The 22424-nt window shown below is 49.5% G+C and overlaps 1 protein-coding gene across 4 annotated transcripts in view; it reads left to right on the plus strand.

Moving 5' to 3' along the window:
• The first annotated feature begins 461 nt into the window (after positions 1-461).
• BDKRB2 (bradykinin receptor B2) overlaps positions 462-22424 on the plus strand; it is a 40182-nt gene continuing 18219 nt past the window's right edge. The window contains exons 1-2 of one of the 4 annotated variants that reach the window (XM_077941683.1): positions 528-889; positions 3485-3594. The gene's annotated coding sequence lies outside the window, so the exon portion shown is untranslated. Of the gene's footprint in view, positions 890-3484; positions 3595-22424 lie in introns of all 4 variants that reach the window. The other 3 variants (XM_077941682.1, XM_015144458.3, XM_077941681.1) reach the window with 3 other exon arrangements.

Genomic DNA, 22424 nt, shown 5'->3' on the forward strand with positions numbered 1-22424 from the left:
CCCTCCTTTCTCTTCCCCAGATCCACTGGGCCCACTCTTATCTGTTCTCTTCTGAAGGAAAGGTTTTAAGGCTTAAAAAAAAAATGTTTTTGAAAGTCCCTGCCCTTTCCAGCTCCTACTGTCTCAGCCCTGGGAGTGTAAAGTGCTACAGATTGTTAGTAAGTCTTTGAGCAAAACCGAGAAAGCCAATCTGAGCATTGACATGGAAGAAACCACCGCCATGTATCTCCAAAGAAAGGGCCGCATGTCTTAGGGGAGCGCGAACACCCATCCCCAGGAAACAGGACAGCTTCTGCCACTGTCGCCCTTGGGAGCTGTACAAAGAAATCCCAGGACTCCCCCTGCCCTCCTGGCCACCCTCTGTTTACACCTTCCGCGTAAACGCCCACTGTTTACATCCAAAACTCAGACACAAAACAACCACCTTAGGAAAATAAATAGTGATAAGAAATAAACGTTACGTGAGGCGAATTTATTCACATGGGGCTCCACAGGCCACTTTGTGGTCAGCCGGGAGGGACGCTTTTGCCATACCACAACTCCAGTGGGGAGCCGGGCTATGCAAACGTGGAAATCTTCCAAGAGCCTTGCTGGCCCCCAGGGCTCAGAGGGTGGCAGAGCGGAGAGCAAAGGTGACCGCAGCCACCCTGGCCCCACAGGCAGCCTGGCTCGGGCTGGGCAGGAGAGCAGAGCTCGGCTGGAGGCGGAGGGGGAAGTGCCCAGGAGGCTGATGACATCACCACCCAGCCCTTGAAAGATGAGCTGTTCCCACTGCCACTACAGCTCTGGCCTCTGGGCTCCAAGGAGGGGTGGAGACGGTGGGGACATCAGGCTGTCTCGCAGTACCCAGGGAGTGACTGAAGTGCCCATGCTGCTTGCTCCGGAGAAGGTGGGTGCCGGGCAGGGGCTGGTGCAGCCGCCTCACCTTTGCTGGGAGGACAAGCTGTCCCAGCCCAGGGGGAAGGAAGGCAGGCAGCGGGGAGAAGTTTCCCTCTGGTCATGGGGAGTTGGGAAAAGCTCCCTTCCTTCCGGAGGGGAGGTCTGACAGGCAATGGGAAGAAGGATTCCCAGCAGGAGGAATCGCCCTCTTTGTCTGTTGTAGGTTTCTCTTCTCTGAATCAAGGTGACAGACAGGCTTGTGTGTGTCCAGTGTGTGAGGGATTTCGTGATTGGATTTTCACATACTTTGGGTGGACACCTTGGAGTAAAGCAGCGAGGCGTGGTGCAGCAGGGACGGGTGCTGGGTGGAGGCGCCAGAACCTGGCTTTTCACTCACAGCCGTGCCACTCGTTGGCCCTGTGTGACCCTGGACAAGCTACTCAACCTCTCTGAGCCTCAGTTTCTCTGTCTGCAAAGCAGCCTGCTCGCTGGCTCCCTGGGGATGGCAGGGTTAAATCAGAAGCAGGCGGGAGGGGTTAGTGAATACTGGCTGATGTGCCTCCAGGAGGCAGGTGGTGGTGACTATCTCAGAAGGGCTTAGCGACCCTCTTCCCACGGTCCTCGCTGACCAGGATGGGGGGGCAGGATAGTGCAGGGGTTCCGAGCACCGGCTTTGCATCCAGCCCAGGCTGGAGTTCCAGTTCTGCTCTCACCCTGTGAGTGACGTTTTTGGGCAAGTTATTTTGTCCCCGTCTCCTGAGCTGTAAAGAAGACCTGGTAATTCCTCTTTATGGAAAGATAGAGGTAGGCTCTTGCCTGTGGAGCACCACGTGTGTCATAGGCGCTAAATAAATGGCAGCCATGATTGGAGTTGCTGAAGAGTAGGTTGCTTCCGCAGCCTGGGTGGAGGTGGACAGCAGGTGTTGCTGTTCCAGGCAGGTCAGAATGTGCCTCACTGAGTCACAGGCCGCCTGTGGCTCCCCAGCCTACAGGAAGTGGGAACTCTGGCACGGGTGTGGGGTGACGGGGGGTTCCCCAGCCAACCCCACCCCTAATTCCATTTCTGAGTGGGAGAAGGGCTTAGGTGGCAGGGGGACTGGTGAGCGACCCCAGAGGACATTGCTAACATCCCCTGCCCGAGGTTCTCTGGAGAAAAACCTCTGCTGTGTCCTTCGAGCCCTGGCAGCAGCAAGCGACATTCCACATTGTGAGCCCCATAAGCTTGGAGGAAGCATTTGCTCTTTCCCCTACCTGGGGAAAGACAGCCAGGAGTAGGCGTCTTTGGATGAAAAAGAGGAAGCTTGTGTGCTGTCCCCACAGGCAGGAGCCCAGGCCTCATCCCAGCTCTCCCTGCAACCCTGCACTCCAAGCCTCTCTCTGCACAGAGGAAACTGAGTCTCAGAGCGGGGACATGACCTCAGCCAGCCCTCCACTCAGTGTCCAGGGGAATCCCTCAACCTCTTTGGGGTTCAGTCTCTTTGGGATTCCCTCCCTTGCAAACAGGAGGAGGTTCCCATGGCTGGGCCTGCACAGTGGGTCTGAGGACTTTGAATGTGGTCGTTGCCTGCCAGTGGGATCCAACATGGAACTATTAGGTTGGTGCAAAAGTCATTGCGGTTCTTGCCATTAGAAGTAACGCCAAAAATCGCAATGACTTTTGCACCAGCCTAATAACTGCGCCACGTGGTCTCTGCTAACACAGTGACTGACTCAGTAACAAGTTCGAGGGCTCCAGGGGTAACATTAGGGCAACCCCCTCACCTGTGCTGCTTGTGGTCAGGGAGGGGCCCGCCTGGGCGGAGCGGGGGGAGCCCTGCAGACTTGCCCTATGTCGTAGTCTATTTGAGTTGCTATAAGAAATACTTTAGACTGGGTAATTTATTGAAAAACAGACATTTATTGCTCACAGTGCTAGAGGCTGGGGAGCCCGAGATCAAGGTACTGGCAGATTGGGTGTCTGGTGAGGACCTAGTCCTCATAGATGGCATCTTCTATGCATCCTCATACAGTGGAAGGGTGAACACGCTCTCCCAGGCCTCTTTTAAAGAGCACCAGTTCCATTCACGAGGAGGGGGACCTCATGATCTAATGACCCCCCAGAAGCCTCACCTCCTTAATATCACCACCTTGGGGATTAAGTCTCAACAGGTGAATTTTGGAGGGACACAGGCATTCAGATCATAGCACCAGGAGACTCTGGTTTTCAGAATGAAAGCAGAGTCTATCCTCTCAGGCTGCCTCTCCTGCACTCAAAATGATGCCTAGCCCAACATGGGTCAGTGTTTGCTGAAATGCTGAATGGTTAAATGAATAAATAAATATTGCTCACATAGCAGGCCATAAAAAAGCACACAGAACCTATCACTAAGTGAACGAAGCCACTCTGAAAAGGCATATGCTGTATAATGTCAACTATATGTGACATTCTGGAAAAAGGCAAAACTATGAAGACAGTAAAAGATAAAAAAAATCAATGGTTGCCAGGAATTAGAGGGAGGGAGGAGAGAACTGGAGGAGAAACCCAAAGGACTTTTAGGGCAGTGAAACTTCTGTATGATACTATAATGGTAGATACATGTCATTATGCATTTGTCCAAACCCACAGAATGTCCATCACCAAGAGCGAACCCTGATGAAAACTGTGGACTTTGGGTGATGATGATGTGTCAATGCAGGTTCATCAATTACAACAAATTGACTGCTCTTGTAGGGGATGTGAGTAACGGGGGAGGCTATGCATGTGTGGGTGCAGGGGATATACGGTAAGTCTCCGTACTTTCTGCTCAATTTTGCTGTGAATCTAAAACTGCTCTTAAAAAAAGAAAAAGGCACACAGAGCAGGTCTGCATGTTGCTTTGAGGATTCAGAAGGCACTTAGGACAATTACAGTACCTCAGGGTCATGAGGCAAACAATCAGACCTGCCAAGACTTAAGACCCCAAATGCATCACTTCTGACATCCACTTGGTCCCGGAATCTCCTGCCCTGTGAATATCCATCTTAGTGTGTATGCCTCCAAGAATGGGGAGCTCACTACTTTGCAAGGCAGCCCATTCCATCTCAGGAGAGTTCTACTATTTAAAAGCTCTTCCTCCAACTATCACCCACTGAGCAATGGGCCCACTTTCATTTCCTTGGGGTTTGTACCATTCTAGTCCTATTGCTTCTCTCTGAGCTAAATATCCACAGCTACTGAATCTGCCCTCCATGAAAAGTGTTAAATCCTCAATTCCTCCTCTGAGTTCCTCTGGTTTTCCTGGGGACCCAAGGCTCTGCTTCCCCAAAACACCCACTCCAGGGTTTCTTTCTGGAACAAACCAAAGGCGTGAAGTATTTCTTTGACTCTTTCATCACTGACGGCTCTGGAGGATTCTGGAGGCTAGAAACGTGTACCCCCCCGCCACATACATTCCAAAAAAGTCATCACAGCATAAAGCAGAGTGGAACAAACACAACTCGGGATTTGAATTCCAACCCTGTCACTTACCTACCAGGAAAGTTTCCTGAGCTTCAGTTTCTTCTCCTGTACAGTGGGGATCATCATTCCTGTTTTTGAGGACCACTGGGAGGCTTACCTCTGATTGTGCTGGTGTAGTGAAAGCAGGTGTGAGGCACACTGCAGGAGCTCAGGTACCAGACGGCCGGTCTACAGAGGCAGGAGTGAGGGTCTGGGACGGTCACAGAGATTGCATTTGCCTTGCAGTAAGGCCACAGCCGCTCCAGGGTGTCCAGAAAAAAGCCCTCTCTGACATGCACATGCTCCTGTGTCCAGGCAGTGAGCCTGCGGGCACTGATAGCAAGAGTCCTTCTCACGCTTCTCTTCAGGGCTCAAACTTTAGATTTACTCCGGCCTGTCCCATCCCATTCGCTGCCAACCCCTCTGACCCTCTCTGATCTGTGCCACCGGTGAAGGGCAGTTGGAGGGGGGCAGGGGGCACAGAGAAGTGGCCCAGCTGAGCGACATCTAGAAATGAGCAGTGCATGCCGGGCGCGGTGGCTCAAGCCTGTAATCCCAGCACTTTGGGAGGCCGAGACGGGCGGATCACGAGGTCAGGAGATCGAGACCATCCTGGCTAACACGGTGAAACCCCGTCTCTACTAAAAAATACAAAAAACTAGCCGGGCGCGGTGGCGGGCGCCTGTAGTCCCAGCTACTCGGGAGGCTGAGGCGGGAGAATGGCGTGAACCCGGGAGGCGGAGCTTGCAGTGAGCTGAGATCCGGCCACTGCACTCCAGCCTGGGCGGCAGAGCGAGACTCCGTCTCAAAAAAAAAAAAAAAAAAAAGAAAGAAATGAGCAGTGCCTGAGGGGATGTCCACGGGGTGTTGTGACCTGCACAGTGCCAGGCTCCAGCACAGCCCTGTCGCTTCCGTGGTTGCTATCATGGTCATGAGGTTGCTTCTCCTCTTCCCTGCGGGTTTCCTAAGGGGTCACACTCCAGTGGCGGGGTGGTCTGCTGGAGAAAGACTAAATTTTATTGTACATTAGAATCACCTGCAGGCTGGTCACCCACGCAGGTGCCAGGGCCCTGCTCTGGGGACTGTGATTTGAGGTCTGGGTACTATTCACTGAAATGACAGACTGTGGCAAGTCTCAGTCAATCGAGGTTTACTGAGTTGATAAGCTTCAATTGACGTTTATCGAGAGTTTGAGGGTGCACCTGGGAAAAACACAAACCACAGAAAATATGTGTGGCCTATGCTCTCCGAAGAGGTTTTCCTGAGGCTTAGTATTGTAAATCAAAGAGAAACTGACTGAGGCAGGTCTCAATTATTTTTTAAGTTTATTTCGCCAAGGTTAAGGACGCAACCAGGAAAGAGGGACACAGAATCACAGGAAACATCTCTGGCCCATGATTCTTGCAAAGAAGGGGCTTCACTATTTAAAGGGAAAAGAGCAGGCGGTAGGGGAAAGAGGGAGGAAAAAGGGGGGAAAGGTGGCATAAAGAAGCAAGCAGTAGCACCCCTTTGAGCCTTTTCATTCACTTCACTGAATGCACATTTTTCATGTGAAAGAAGCAGGTGGAGGGATCATCAATTCAGCATTCACCTGGTGGTCAGTCAATCTGCATTTTTATATAATAATCAGGACTGGGCACCGTAGCTCATGCCTGTAATCCCAGCAGTTTAGGAGGCCAAGGTGAGTGGATCACCTGAGGTCAAGAATTCAAGACCATCCTGTCCAACATGGTGAAACCCTGTCTCTACTAAAAATACAAAAATTAGCCAGGCAGCAGAATCATTTGAACCCAGGAGGCAGAGGTTGCAGGGAGCTGAGATCGCACTGCTGCACTCCAGCCTGGGCGACAGAGCAAGACTCTATCTCAAATAATCATAATCATAATCATAGCGTATAGGAAGCCGTCAGATATGCACTTGCCTCAGGTGAGCAGAGGGATGACTTTTGGTTCTATCCTTTGTCCCATACCTGTGAAACTAAGCTGTTAATTTACATCATGAGGGTGAAATACAACACAGCTGCTTGAAGGTAGAGCTCTCGGGGCCCACAAGGAATTTCACTGTGAGTGAAATGAGAGGGAGGGAAGTCTTATCCATTTAGACACAAAACAGGAGGCAGGTTGCATGACCCAGCTCCCAGCTGGACTTTTCCCTTTGGCTTAGTGAGTTTGGGGTCCCGGGATTTTAATTTTATTTTTCTTTCACAGTATTTACACACGTCCTTGAAGTGGAGAAAGCATGTAGAAGAGGAGGTTAGGCAGAAGGAGGACTGATCTCATCTTGCCCTTGCCTTGTTTTCATGCTGTACCTGGGGAGATCAGCACCATCAGTGTGAATCTAGCAGATTTGAGTGTGAGGAGCTAGGCTTGGATTGCGGACCTCAAGTTACAATTGATGTGTCCTTGTTTTGTAGTAAGATGCACATCCTGAAAGGTTTCACCCAGCAAAGAACAAATTGTGGGGGTAGTCATGGGGAGATATCCGAGGCCTTTTCTTTTCTGTGGGGGTCTGGCTAATGTCTAAGGTTGTGAGATTACAGCTGTCATTAGGAAGAAGGATGACAATATTGCTTGACTCAGTCTCCAGGCTTAACTTTCCCTTTGGCATAAAGAGTTTGGGGGTCCCAAGATTTCTGTTACAGTACCCAAGGACTTGCTAATATCTCTGGGGATTTCAAAACAGATGGGCCACACTTTGAAACAAGCTACCTTACCGAATGATCTGTCCTGGACCCAAAATCCTCTCTCCTCGGGCCCTTCGTCCAAGTCCCGCCAGCCAAGAGACTTGGGGTCCCCACACCTGTTCCTCACTCTCTGGCACCTGTGCTCGTGTGCCAGCTGCCTCAGGAAAGGACAGAAACCCTCCCCGCTCCAAGTTATTAGCAAATTGAACATCTCCGCAAAAACGTAAATGGACAGATTGTGAAATGCACACAGCTCACAGCTAGCTCCCTTCAAGGTAGATTTGGGTCCAAACATTTCTGGAAGCATCAGGCCGTGCCCTGCCTCCTCTACCAAACAGGAAGCCCCTTAAGGGAAAAGACTGGGCCTCTCCCTCAGCCCCTAGCATCCAGGCTCGTGCTTGGCACCTGCTGTGCTCTGAGAGTGCAGGGGTCACTCCCTGACCACAGAGGGAGGCTCTCTGGGGTTCTCCCAGAGCCTCGGAGATTGTACCTTATGCATGCACAACTGCACCTGGGGAACATCGCCCCCACTCTGGAGCCCACTGGCCAGTTAGCAAAGTGAGAGGTGAGAGAAGGGACCTCTTGGGTCTTCTTTGAACAGAAAGATTCAGACAGCAATGGCTAGAACACAAGAACAGGGCAGGGGAGGCAGAAGAGGGCCTGCACACCTGATACAGGTGTGCTCACACACGGGCTAGGGCCTGCAGATGAGGGGTCTGGTGCTGATCATTTGTGACAGCCAAAAATAGTGAACACTACGGGGGACTCCTCAAATGAACTGTAGCTTGAGCACATTAGGGAGATGGACTCTATGAAGATGATTCCTCTCTCCACCCACTTCCCTTCTTCCTCCTGCCCCTGCTCCTCCTCTTTCGGAAGCCAGGCACAGGGACAGAATCCCTCTCCGATCCTCCCCTGCTGTGTAACCTAGGGCAAGGCATGTGGTCTCTGGGATCCTTTGTTCCTTCAGCTAAAAATAATAGTAGAATTGGTAACTACCTATGAAAACCAGGAACTCCCTGCGGAGGCTGGTGCGTTACAGGGCAGTCCTACTCTGAAACACTGTGAGACCATTGAAAAGCGAGGTGGGTCAACAGATTGTTAAATGCAAGGAAGTGAGGACACAGCTGGCGGTGCATTTGGGGTGCTTCTGCAGGCGTCCTTATACATGGATACATGCACATCTGCTCCTGAAAGCTCAGAAGATGTCTGGAAAGCAACAGGAGACACCAGTGAGTCTGGCTGTCTCTGGGGGCGATGGGCAGGGACGGGACCTGGAGGGAGACTTACCCCTCACTGTATTCTATTTTGCACTCTGAAATGTTACCATGAGGATGCATATATCTTTGCAAAAGTTTATATATAAAAAGCAAAACAAACTTGAATAGAAATAAACAACTTGAAAAGTTTAGAAAACACTGTTACTCAAAAGGAAGACCATCAAAGAGACAGATCATCAAAACTGAAATTACAGATATTTGAGAAATGACTAACTATAAGAACACTGCTTACCAAACTTACGGGATGCAGCCAAAACCATAGTCAGGGGAGGATTCATTCCTTTAAAATTTTAAATTATTAAGCCAAAAAGATTGCAAAAAAAAAAAAAAGTTCAATTCAATAAACCAGATAATAATGACCCTAAAAAGTAGAAGAAAGAAAAGAATTACAAAAACAAAATGACAAGTTAGAAAGATAAAAAGCAGTATCAGTAGGTCATCTAAGGATGGCTCTTTGAAGAGCAGACAGGAGAAGGGCAACCCCAGGAAGTGCTATGTGCTATGCAGAGAATTAGAATAAGTTGATGGACAGAGATTAATTGGTGGCTGCTCTCTTGGGTGGTAAACAGTAGCCTGCAGCCAAAGTAGGGCACAGCAATGCAGCCTTTACTGGGAGAATGCCTGGGAAGCAAGATTTGCCTGGGTGGGGTTTTCCATCAGCACCCCCAGAAAGGCCTCCTTTCCACCCTGGCCCCCACGTCTTTAGTGGGTTTTGCTAGTGATCCTTTATCTCTGAACAGCAGGCACCTCATCTATAAAAAGGTAGGAGAGCAGTTGCTAACCCCCCTCCCCCATTCCATGGCCCCTGCCTGCTTCATACCCTTTATAGGAGCTCAGTCTGAGCCCACAGCCCAAACAGGCTCACTGATGTGCTAGCTATTTCGCCACCAGTATTTTTTTAGCAGTTAATATTCAGAAATTGGCACCAACTGGCCCGATTGTTCAACAGCCCTGGGTTAGGTTACTAGGCCAATTACTTGCAGAGTAACCCAGGGCAGGTCACTGACCTCTCCAAACCTCTCCTTTCTCACCTGTATGATAAAGACTACTGCTGTGCCAGCGCAATAGGACTGTGTTTGAAAGTACCCAGACTGTGCCCAGACTGTGCCCAAGAAGCTGGTTTATTCCTTCTTCCCTTAACCATTTACTGAGAGACTGCTCAGGGCTCCCCTCAGCTCAGATATCTTTCCCCACAGGGAGCTGAGAGCCTGGTGGGAGAGACAAGCAGAGACCCAAGTGGTTCTAACACAGCTCTCTGAATTTGTAACCCTAAGTACTATCTCCAGAGGACCCTGGGACCGTCACACTAATGATTTGTCCCTAAACCTCCAGCATCAGGAGCCATGTGGCAAGATCTCCACTCTTCTTCTTCCTGGGCCTCTGTGTGGACCACCCAAACACACACACACACACACACACACACGTACACACACAAGCTGCCTCTTTGCTGCCTGCATGTCCCAGCACCAGCTTATGACACATCTACAATGTCTGATGTGTCATTGTGGGCAGGTTTCAAGTTGGAGGACCTAGACCCAGGTAAAGTAGAGGGTCTGCCTAAGTGAGGGAGGGCGTGCAGTGGAAAGAAAGGGCAGGGGAGACTGCCCAGTGCCATGAATGTATGCTCGAGCCCCAGGGCACCCTTGACCCCCCAAATGATCACAAGTATCCCCCCAGTAAACCTGCCAAGTGGGTATTGTGTCTCCACCTGACAGTTGAGGAAATACTCCCTAGAGGTGAGACAGAGCTAGTTAGAGATTGGGCTGGCCCTGGAGCCTGACCTGGGTCTTCCCGTCACATCCTGCCTCCCTGCATAAGCAAAGGTCTAGAGGTGAGAACTCCCAAAGCTGCTCAGGCAGGGCCAGGGGAGACCAGTGGGGCAGGGAGGGGATAGGAGGGGAAGGAGGAGCTGGGGCTGGAGAGGTGAGTAGGAGCCTGAGTCCCTGGCCTGGGCCTCCCCATGGTAGGCAGTGATCCAAAAGCCCCAGCCAGAGCCGTCTGCCCTGTGATGGGGGTGTCCTGCTTGTCCCCACACTCCCTGCCCTCCAGTCCTCCCCAGTCGTCATGTTTTCCATGAGGATGAGTAGCAGCCGCAGGGACTTTCCTTGCAAGTGGCCTGGGTCATGTCTTCCGGGAGTCTGTTTGGACTGTGGTGTCTATGGCTGAGGGGGTGGAGGTGAGGGCACCCAGGGTCATCACTTGACAGAACAATCTGGGGATTTGGGGGAAAGCGGAGGCGACTGTCATGCCTGAGACAGGATGGGAACCAACAGGAAGGATTCCTGAGTGTCAGGGATGATCACACTGGATCCTCACAACAGCCCGCCTGCCAGGGGCAATGCTCCTTATCCCACAAGCGAGGACCTGGGCTCCGACAGGAGGCCACGCACTTGCAGTCCCACCCTTAGTGACCTGCAGAGCTGGGATTTGAACACCCTTGGTGAGATTCCCTTGTCCAGGCTCCTTCATTGCATAGCAGGTTTGCCTCACATGCCAGAGTCGGGGTGGCCTCAGGGCACATCCAGGGGATGTCCCCAAATCCCCAAATGTGGTTTGAGTCCCAGTGCCTCCTCTCTCCAGCCTCCAAACCCTCACCTATGCAATGGTGCCTTGCCCAGCTCACAGCCTATGAAAAGGGGTGAGACGAGACAGTGTCCCCTAAATACATCTGACAGCACTTTTGAATGGAAACGAGAAAAAGAAAATACTATAAGCATCCAGATTGACTGGAGGTTGGGGAGTTGGTGGGGACAGGGATAGGCAATCCATAAAGCAAGAAAAATCAGGCTGGGTTCAGGTTTTTCTGCAGCAGCGAATGCATCAGAGCCGTCGGGGGGCAGTTGTAGACTGAGAGAGCCGGTGTGATGCTGAATGGTTCTTCGCAAGAGAAGGCAACAGAAAGACAGGCTCAAATGTGAGAGGGTGCCCAGAAAATGCCATGCCTGCAGCTTCATGAAAAAAACACTCAAAGAGATAACCCAGTCAGCAGAGATGTGAATCAAAGTGAAGATTGGAGGCTGGAGAATGGTGTGTCTCTGTCCTTGTCCTTTGTTTCATGGGGACACCAAATTATGGAACCAGGCTGCATTTTGTGAGAATGAGTGGATTTTGCAGCCCAGGAGGAAATCTCATCTTCCCAGAGCTTCTCTCCACTGGCTCCTAGCTGGTTGCTGCTTTTCAGGTTATTAGAAGCCCTCTGATTCTACCTGCTCAGGAAGGGTGGCTGGGTGCTATGGGCCATCATTAAACAAACAGTTCATAAATCGTTTAAACATTTCATTTTAAATTCAAACATGATTGTGCGTTTCTTTACCAGCTTTTATGTAAGCAAAACCTTTCCTTTAAGCACGAATTGGCTGATTATCTTTCTTATCTAAATAAACCCATAATTCATTCCAAACACTTGGCTTATTTAAATATTTTTATTGCCAAAGCAATATGTGTTCTTCATAGAAAACGTGGATATTGTGACAAACAATAAAGAAAACCCAAAAGCATCCTACGATCTCATGCTCAAAGACAACCACTGCCAGTAATCATCTGGTATTTCGCCTTCTCAACTTTTGAACCTTGTTGTATATACAATTTGGTTACCCAGATTTTTGTTCCCTTAACATGCTATCAGAAATATTCTCGCATTTTTGGTGAACTCTTAGAAGCATCCTTTTGTCATGTCGGCTTGACATTTATTGAATGGATATAAGATCATGTATTTAACCAGTTCCCTGGTCCTAAACATCCAGGTTGTTTCCTGTGACCCTCCTTCTACATGATGAGGAACATCTCTACGCATAAAGCTTTTCCTGTCCTTTTGATTATCTTCAAAAATGCCAAACAAAAAAAAGGGAAGGGGTTGAAGGTTCTGGGTTTGCGTCACTGAATTATCCAAAAACTAAATGATCTAGAGACAGGTTTGGGAGCCACTAAACCCTCTCTTCCTGGCTGACCTATTCAGATAAAACATTGGAAGCTGCCATCTGCTTTCCTCTCTGTCTGTAACTGCCTCATTACATATTTGCAAACCAGATTATTTTTATGTTGTCTTGGCGACAGGAGTTTCTGCAGGAATCAGGAACAGGCAGCAAAGGTGGGTCCTTGGAGACAGAGGAGCTGGCATCTTACCAGACGCAATTTCTTATTAATAGTCATCCCTAACATTGATTGGACACCTACTAATAATCAATCCCATCTTACAGATAAGGAAACTGAGACTCAGAGAGGTTAAGGGTGCTGCAGTAAGCACAGACACAGAGCTGTGACTCCCGTTCTCCCTGCGTCAGCTCCTGCGCAGTGCGAGTGGGAGGGTGAGCCACTGTGGTGTGCCCTCTCTGCCAGGCACCGGCCTGCAGGTCAGACTCACAGGGGCCAAGCAGAGCATCTGGGAGGATTTTGTTTCTGGCTCCAAAAGTGAAATACCAAGGAAAGCAGGCAAGCTCATGCATGTCAGAATCCTCAATCTCAGCTCAGGAAGTAGGAATTTTCCACCTTTGTTAGCAGCACAGATGACAAACCCCAGGGCCCTACATAGAGCCTGTGCCTAAGTCAGGGTCTGCAAAGGCCTCATGGCCCCAGGCAAGGTTGCAAGACCCCTCTTACCAACTGAGCTACAAATCACAGTTCCTGGAGGGTGGGCATTTACATAACAAGGAACAGAACTCTTTTGTACCTCCCACCTCCCTGCAAGAAGTAGGCCAGGCATGGTAGCTCATGCCAGTAAATCCAGCATTTTGGGAGACCAATATAGGAGGGTCGCTTGAAGCCAGGAGTTCGAGACAAGCCTGGGCAAGATCCCATCTTTAAAAAAAAATTAAAAATTAGTGAGCTGTGGTGTCAGGAGCTGTGGTCCCAGCTACTTGGGAGGGTGAGGTGGGAGGATAGCTTGAACTCAGGAGGTCGAGGCTACAGTGAGTTGTAATTGTACCACTGCACTCCAGCCTGGGCAATAGAGCAAGACCCTATTTCAACAAAAGAAAAAGAGGAAAGAAGAGGAGGAAAGAAGAAGGAAGAGAAGAGGAAGAAAGAAGGAGAAAGAGAAGAAGGAGGAGGAGAAGGAGAAGAAGAAGGAGGAGGAGGAAGAGGAGGAGGAGGAGGAGGAGGAGGAGACCCTACAGCACTGTTTGGAGGATTATGGGAAAATTAGGCCCACGCATCTGATATACAGTCAGCACCTCCAGTAGCCACACATCCTACAAATGTAAAATGTGTGTCTTGAACCAGAAAGTCCAAGGAGAGAGGGGCTGTGGCATTGAGTGGGGCAACTCTACATAGTCCTAGGGCTTAAATCCGTGGAATTTAAGTAATCCGGGTCCAAACTCACCAGAAACATTGCCTAGACTTTACTTGAATACCTTTAGTGACAGAGAACTATTTCCAAAGGCAACTAACTCAGCTCAGCAAACATTCGGTGATCAGCTGCCCTTCCCCAGGACCAGAGATTCAGATAAGCAAACATCCTGTTCTGTGACTAAGGGGCTGATGGTGTGTGACAATCGAGATAGTGTAAGGAAAAAGGACAGCGTGTGTGTGTGTGTGGCACACACAAGACACGGACACTGCAATAAGTATTCATAGGAAGTCACTACAGTGGTGAGGCCCACATGGCACCAGAATGAACAGATTTAAGAAAGCTAGTCATCGCAGACTGTCACAGCTGGAAGGATTTTACAGAATAACCTATCTTATCACCCTCCTTTGCCCTAGAGATGGGGAAACTGAGGCTCAAAGAGCAAAAGCCACCTGCTCAAAGGCATATTGTTGAATCTAATAATAATAATAGCAACAGCAATAGCAACAGTGAGGGCAGCTGTCCTAGATGGACGCTGGCTCCATGCCAGTCCCCAGGCTAGGCATCTGGTGGCACTAGCTCATTTCACTTCTATAACAACTGGGTCCCCCGTCTTGCAGATGAGGAAGCCCAGGTTCAGAAAGGTGAAGCTGGGGGCTGGGGGTCTATCCCAGATCTTGCCATCACCTCCTCACTCTTCCAGTAGTGCCAGCCCCAGGCTGACCTTTGGCCAGCCAGGGCACCTGTCTTGGGAGCCTCGAGGCAGGGACAGACCATGCATCCAGGAAGCTCCCAGGCTCTAAGGAGGCAGCCCTATAACTTCTGGGTGACCAAAAATCAGGCAGGGATCCCTAAGTCCCTTCTGAGCCCCAGTCTCCAGGCTCCTCCAGCCAGGTCTGCCTTACACACTTGACCACAATCAACCCAGCTCTTTCTCGGTTCTTTTCATCTCTCTGATGGTCTTGTATGTAGAGTCATCCAGGTTCCCACTTACGAGCCTGTGAGATGGGATAAATCACTTCCCTTTGCTGAGCCTTGGTTCCTTCATCTGTAAATGGGTATAACAAGTTCCTCCAGGACAATCGTGAGGCTCAGGGAAAGGACTGTCATGCAAACCCACCATGGCATGAGCTGTCGAGCGCAGTGCCCAGTGCCACTAAGGAATGCGTGCCACTCTGGGACTGTGGAAAGTGCAGAGGGGCAGGGTTGAAATGCTCGTGCATGACTTGGGGCAGGTCACCTCCCTCTCAGAGGTTTCGTTTCCTTATTTGTTAAGCTTGGACTAAAAATCTCTAAAAGGTGAGATTCTTCCAACTTCATAGCATGTCTGTGGTCCTTGATGGTTTACAAAATGCTTTTGCACTTGAGACCCCTAAGTGCTAATTCTACCACATCCCCATCCACTTAATAGTGGGATGACCTTAGCCTAGGCTCTTTACCTAAACTTCCATAAGCCCCTCGCTGGAATTTGAACCTGTTTTGCTTTTTCAAAGTGAGGGTAATGCTACTGGCCCCACCCATCTTACAGGACAAGGGAAGCCCAAGGACATGAGAGCATTCTGAGCTGCATCCCAGGCCCTGCTCCGCCACTGATTTGCTGAGGCTGAGTTTCCCCACCTGCAAAATGAGGACATAAACACCCATCTAGAGCTGGGCATGGTGGCTCAAGCCTGTAATCCCAGCACTTTGGGAGGCCAAGGCGGGCAGATCACTTGCGGTCAAGAGTTCGAGACCAGCCTGGCCAACATGGCGAAACCCCGTCTCTACTAAAAATACAAAATTTTACTATTTTGTAAAAATACAAAAAATTAGCTCATGCCTGTAATCCCAGCTACTAGGGAGGCTGAGGCAGGAGAATTGCTTGAACCCAAGGGACGGAGGTTGCAGTGAGTGAGCCAAGATCATGCCTTTGCACTCCAGCCTATGCAAAAGAGCGAGACTTCGTTTCAAAAAAAAAACCAAAGCAAAAAAACTCATCTAGAGTGTTGTGGGGATTAAATGAGTTAATATCTGTTAAGTGCTTTGAACAGAGCTGGCACGGCTGGGCACGGTGGCTCACATCTATAACCACAGCACTTTGGGAGGCCGAGGCGGGTGGGATCACTTGACTCCAGGAGTTCAAGACCAGCCTGACCAACATGGCAAGACCCTGTCTCTACTAAAAATACAAAAATTCATACCAATGATAAAAAAATAAATAAATAAAATAAAAATAAAAATAAAAATAAAAAAAATTAGCAGGGCGTGGTAGCATGCTCCTGTAATCCCAGCTACTCAGGAAGCTGAGGCAGGAGAATCCCTTGAATCCAGGAAGCGCAAGATTCAGTGAGCCAAGATTGCACCATTGCACTCCAGCCTGGGTAACAGAGCAAGACTCTGCCTCAAAAAAAAGAACCAAAAATCCCATAAGAGAAATGGGGTTTTTTCTTATGAGAAAAATAAATATCTCCGGTGTTTCCTCTGACTTGCCCGGGGTCACACAGCTCACAGGGGAGGAGTAGGGACCAGGACCTGGTACTTGGGCCCCTGCTGCTCTGCCCTATGCCTTTGGGGACTTCTGGACAAGGGTGGGCTTCTCTGGGCTGACAGAGGAGACAGAGGCAGTGGTGTGCTGGTAAATGGTTAACAACTGGCTCTCTGGAAGAAAAATGCTCTAACTGTAGCAAAAAAAAAAAAAGAGAGAGAGACTAGAACTGGCACATTGCAGATGATATATGCATTTGCTGTCAATATCAGCATCAGCATCATTACTTGTCCTTTCAACAAATATTTCCTGAGCCCCCGTCATAGGCCAGGCCCAGTGCTAAGAGGTGAGGACACAGTGGAGGGAAGACAGAAAGTTAAGCGTGCTGTTTCCATAAAGTGCGCTGACAGCCATATAGGAGCAATGGAGCTGGGGTGTCTCTACAGCGACTGGGAGGGCCTCCTAGAGAAGGTGACATCAAGCAGGTTCTGAAGGATGACTAGGAGTTGGAAGGGCTCCTACCCTTTGTGGAGTGGGAGATGGTCCTAGGACCATTCTGGCCGACCAGGCCTAGAGCCCATTGTGACATTGGACTTGAAATTGGTCACTGCGAGAGTGTTTATACCATAGAAATTTGCAAATGCTACAGTTAGGGCATTTTTTCCAGAGAGCCTGTTGTTAACCATTTACCAGCACACCACTGCCTGTCTCCTCTGCCAGCCCAGGGAAGCCCACCCTTGTCCAGAAGTCCCCAAGAGCATAGGGCAGAGCAGCAGGAGCCCAAGTACCGGGTCCCAGACCTCACCCCTCCCCTGCGAGCTGTGTGGCCCTGGGCAAGTCAGAGGAAACGCTGGGGGTATTTATTTTAAAAAGTGTCTATCAGGAGTCTACACCATGCCAGGGGTCTCAAAGGTGAATGAGGCATGAGGCTGTCCCTCGAGCAGCTCAGGAGGAACTGGAGGAGGTTTCCTAGGCACAAGCTTATCCATACCATGACACATAGACCCTGAAGTGTTTTAAATCAATTACAAAATGCAAAAGTACAAGGAAGCTGACAGATCTTTGCTTCAGGAGAAGTGGAGGTTTGGGAACAAATGAGATCATCAAGGTCTTTTTGTCCATTTTCTAAGGAGTTGGGGTCACTGCCTGAGATCCTGCAGATCTGGAGGTACCAACATGAGACTCCGAGGGCCACCTCCTCTGCCCCTCTCTCCCCACCTCCTTTAAGGCCCTCTCTGGAATCCATTCCTTTCCCTCCATCTCCCCAGACCTGGCTCAGGCCTCCATCGTGCCTCTGGTCTGATGCCTCAGCCTCCTCACTTCCTGCCTCCAGATTTTGCCAATCACCCCCACCTTAGGCCATGTCCAGGCATCCTGGCACAAAAGCCAAGATGAGATTTATACTTGAGAGCGTATATGAGAGGGATGCAACTGAGGCTTCCTGGAGTGCATGGACACAGCCATGGCCTCAGGTCATCATCTCCCCCACCAAGCCTCCCACACCTCCTGTCCCCATCTTGGGCACACTTCCCACCACCTAGGAGACTCCTGAGGACAGATACCATCTGTCCTTCACCACTATATCCCCTCATAAGGAGAGATAATGCAGTGAGGTGCCAAGGTTCAAATCCCAACTCCACCCATCACCAGCTGTGTGACTCTAGACAAGTCACCTCACTGCCCTGTTCCTCCAATTTTTATAAAATTGGGATAGTACCAGTGCCTCCATCTAAAATGGATGTAGATTACATGATTTCGTAGAAAGTGCTTAGAACATTGCTTGGCATTCATAGTAAGCCTCCAAAAACTGAAGCTATTATTATTCCCTGGTTGCTGGCCCAGAGTAAGGACTCATAAATTTGTTGAGTGAATGCAACCTAAACAGGGAAATGCTCTGTAAATGCTGGTGCAAGCTTGTCAGCTTCATTGTCGTCATCAACGTTGCCCTGATGCTGTTGATGGTGGGTGTGCTGTCTAGAGCCCTGCTGGCTGTAGAGCACCAATGTGGGCACAGTCCTAGGCCCCTGCTCAAGTAGAGTATGTGAGGACTCAGGAGACATCAACAGACATTCACAGTATTTACACTGGGACCATGCAACCAGTGTGGTTGAGTAGACACCTGGAGGACAGAGTTCTGTGTTTATTTGGGAAGGGTTGCTGGGGAGAATCAGCTGTCTGGAAAGGCTTCCTGGAGGAAGAGGATTTTCTAGAGGTGCTTGAGTGTTTGGTGCAAGGAGGCTTGTGGGGAACCGGAATGTCCTAGTGTTTAGACCAGCAAGGAAGAGGTTGGGATAAGGACAAAGGACATTGGGACAGACAGAAAGCCTGAGTCTAGAAGGAAGGGGCCAAGGTCCCTGGAGAGCAGTGAGAGGAAGGATTAAGGACCATTGAGTGGGTCATGGGGGTTGAGAGTGAGGGCTCTGTGTAGGAAAAGTGGTTTCCCACTCAATACTTTCAACCCCTCTGTGGTTAAATGTGTGGGTTTATTTCCTCAGAAATTGTCTTACAATTCCATTCAATTCTGACATTATCTGCCCGGAGGCAGCACAGACCCCACAGGATAAGAGCTCAGTCCCACAAGAGTGTCCCCACTTCAGAACCCATCGCAAGTTTCAAGTGGCCACACTTGTGACCAACCAGCTTTAAGGCAAGGGTTCCCACAACCGCCTCCACGGGTTCAGTAATTTGCTAGGATGGCCCACAGCATCAGGGAAACATTTACTTACATTACTGACTTATAATAACAGATAACACTCAGCCACAGTCAGATGGAAGAGAGGCACAGACCCACACGTGGGGCAGGGGCCTGGAGCTTTGGTGCTGTCTCTGAGAACAGCACCACCTCATCATCTCCCTGTGTTCACCAGCCTGGAAGCTCTTCCAATCTTGTCTCTTAGGGATTTTGATGGAGGCTTCATCATATAGGCATGATGGATAATAAATTCAATCTCCAGCCCCTCTTCCCTTCCTGGAGATGCAGGGGTGAAAGTTCCAAGCTTCGTATCATGGCCTGGTCTTTCTGATGACAGCCCCCATCCTGAGCTATCCAGCCACCACCAAGAGTCACCTCACTAGAACAAAAGATGCTTCTATCATCTAGAAATGTCAAGGGATTTAGGAGCTCCGTGTCAGGAACTGGTGTCAAAGACCAAATATGTATTTTCTATTATATCACGATATCACAGGCTGTGAGAAGAATGCAATCAATGGTCAAGCTCCAGAGCTGCATGTTCTCCAATATGGCAGTGACCAACCACATGCAGTCACCGAGCATTTGAAAGGTGGCTGCTTCAAACTGGTATGCTGAGTAAATACACACTAGATTTTGAAGAGTTAGCAGGAAAAAATAATAATGTAAAATAACTCAATGACTTTTTGTATTGATTACACATTAAAATAATGTTTTGGATATATTTGATTATACCCAATATACAACCAAAATTGATTTCACCTGTGTCCTTTTTACTTTTTTTAATGTGGCTCCTAGAAAATTTGAAGTTACCTCTGTGGCTAACTTTGTAGCTCCATTGGACATCACCAACTGCTCTGAGCTATGGAAAATTCCGTAGAACAAACAACTGGAAGTTGGAAGAAAAGACAGTAAGAGATAGCAGGGAAGGCTGTAGGTGAAAAGAAACTTAAGAGACCTGTCAAACAACCCAATGTGTAAAGTCATTTGCATTCTGATTCAAGAAAATCAGCTGTGAAAAAAATAGCGTGAAATTTATATGATTGGAAATTGTAATACTTCCTGGGTAGTTGATGCTATTAAGGAATTATTGTCAGTTTCTTCGAGATGTGATAATGGTTGTCTGGTTATGCTTTCTGAAATAAGAGTCCTTAGCTTTTAGAGAAGCATAGTGAAATATTTACAGATGAAATGACAGACATGCAGGATTTACTTCAGATATTACAGGAGGGGTAGGGTAGGTTTGGGCATAGGGAAAAAGATTGGCTGCGAGTTGGTGATTACTGAAGCTGGGTGAAGTATGTGGAGTTTCACTATGCTAGTCTATCTACTTGTAGGTATATTCCAAATTTTCCATAATAAAAAGTTTAAAACAACAACAACAACAACAAAACTAACCACCATCCCCACCTGAGGTTCTGGCCCAGACTGCTTATTTCGAATCCCAACTCTAGTCTTGCTGGCTGTGCCTCTGTTCACTCATCTGCAAAATGAGAATGATAGTATTAGTCCCTACATTGCAGGGGTTTATCTGTAATGTGCTTAAAAATGTGGAAACGAGATAAATGAAATGAAGATACGTTGCAGGCCCTTTGCACACTGTCACGGTGCTCCCAATGCCCTGTTCCAGGGAGGTTATCCTTATTTACCAAAAGGTTAAGTCACCTGCCCTAGGTCATCCAGTCAGTGGAGGCAAAGCCAAGACATGTCCTGAGTTCGTCTGACTTCTGAGTTCAGGCATGACCTGAATGTTCTTGCCTCGGGCTCAGGGCTCAACGTTTCCTGTCTTCTCTGCGTCTCCAGTCTTGAGAGATTCTGGCCTGTTTCCCTGCAGATCACCTCTAAGGAACGTGCTTCTCTCCTGCTCCTTTCCAGAAAAGGCGTAACAGTGGCAGAACCAGGAACTCTAGAATTCTGAAGGTTGACTCCCTCAATCCCAAGGGGCTCTACCTCCTGAGCGGAATTGGATAGAGGACAAAGGTCACGTGGCTAGGGTGAGGCTTTGAGATGGGCAAGACTGAGAAGGACTGACAGGTCAGGGCCAGGACCCAGGATCTTCAGAAGCCACAGGGAGTGAGGCAGGGAGCAGTGCCACACCCAGTGAAGGGGAACTTGCTACGACAGATTTGTTCCTCCCATCTCCAGAAGAGCCTTTGGATGCCAGTGGGTGAGGAGCTGAACCTCTGCAAATTCAGTGTGCTGATCCCATTGTCTCTGCTTGCATGCCTCTCAGGATGGGGAGTTCACTGCATCCCCCTCTTTAAGGACATTATGGTTGTACAAAGGTCTCCAGAATCATCTGTTACAACCCCTCATTCTCCCAATGAGGAAATTAAAGCCCAGAGATGATGAGGCATTTACACAAGGGCACACCTGGTCCTGGGCCTATGACCCCTAGACAATACTCCTTCCACCTCTTTGCTATAAAGTCTCAGACAAGGGAGGAATCTTGGCTGGCTGAGAAATCAGGGAAGGCTTCTTAGAGGAGGTGAGATTGGAGGTGGCCCTTGAAGGGTGGCACTAAGATGTCGCTTGATATCCTAATTTTTTTTGACCTGCCCATGTCTGTGCCTGTGCTGCCATGTCACACTAAGCAGAGTAAAATGAAGGAAGAAAGGGATGAAAGGGGCAATAAAGCGACTCCCAGGAGCTGAAAGGGCAATAGTATAGGTCCCTTCAGTACCGAGGGTATGTTGTGGGAAGCCCTTAGACCCCAGGTATTACCCTGTGCAGACAGGGATAAAACTCCACCTGTCCCAACTCAGTACTCTCCCCGGCTCCTCTGGCCTGCTTGCTGGACAGGGCCCAAACCAGTTCATGATTCCTTTTTCTCTGTGACCGACCAGTTAGGTTCTCTGTTTACTGTGTCTCCTCCTCCTTGTTTTGTATACCGAGCTGGGTGGGAAGAAGGTCACAGCCCAGGCTTGCACGTGGTGGAGGAGCGGGGCCAGTAGCTGGTTAGGCAGAGATCCCGCCCACCGCCCTCTGCTCCCACCCCAGCCGGGCCTGTGCCATCCCCAGGACACCAGAGACCACCAGGGGGCTGGAGAGGCTGCAGGAGAATCAGCCTTCCTGGACACACCCAGCTAGGGCTCACTTCCCAGCCTGAGCTGTTGCTTAGGAATTGCTTTTCTGGGAAACACACCCTCTTCCAGACCTGCAGCCTTCTTATGTGGTTTTTGGTTTTGCTTTCTGCTGAGGGTTTCTATTTTTTCCTGGTATACGTGAATGGCATGCAGGAAAGTGGAATGGGGACATCGTGACCACCACGCAAAGGCCATTGCATTTAAGGTTTGATGTAAGCTCCTCACTCTCCACCCCCAATACCCCTCTGCCTCGGCCTGGGGTATGAGGTCTTGGTTTTGACAGCCAGACAATATTAGCACGCGCTCTGTCTTCCACCTGCGAAGCGGCACTGTAGGACAATTTTAAAAAGCAAAGTGGCAGGCTGGGCGCGGTGGCTCACGCCTGTAATCCCAGCACTTTGGGAGGCTGAGGTGGGCGGATCACCTGAGGTTGGGAGTTCGAGACCAGCCTGACCATCATGGAGAAACCCCGTCTCTACTAAAAATACAAAATTAGCCGGGCGTGGTGGTGCATGCCTGTAATCCCAGGTACTCAGGTGGCTGAGGCAGGAGAATTGCTTGAACCTGGGAGGCAGAGGTTGCAGTGAACTGAGATTGCACCA

This window comes from Macaca mulatta, chromosome 7 (assembly GCF_049350105.2).
Source record: "Macaca mulatta isolate MMU2019108-1 chromosome 7, T2T-MMU8v2.0, whole genome shotgun sequence".
NCBI lineage: Eukaryota > Metazoa > Chordata > Mammalia > Primates > Cercopithecidae > Macaca > Macaca mulatta.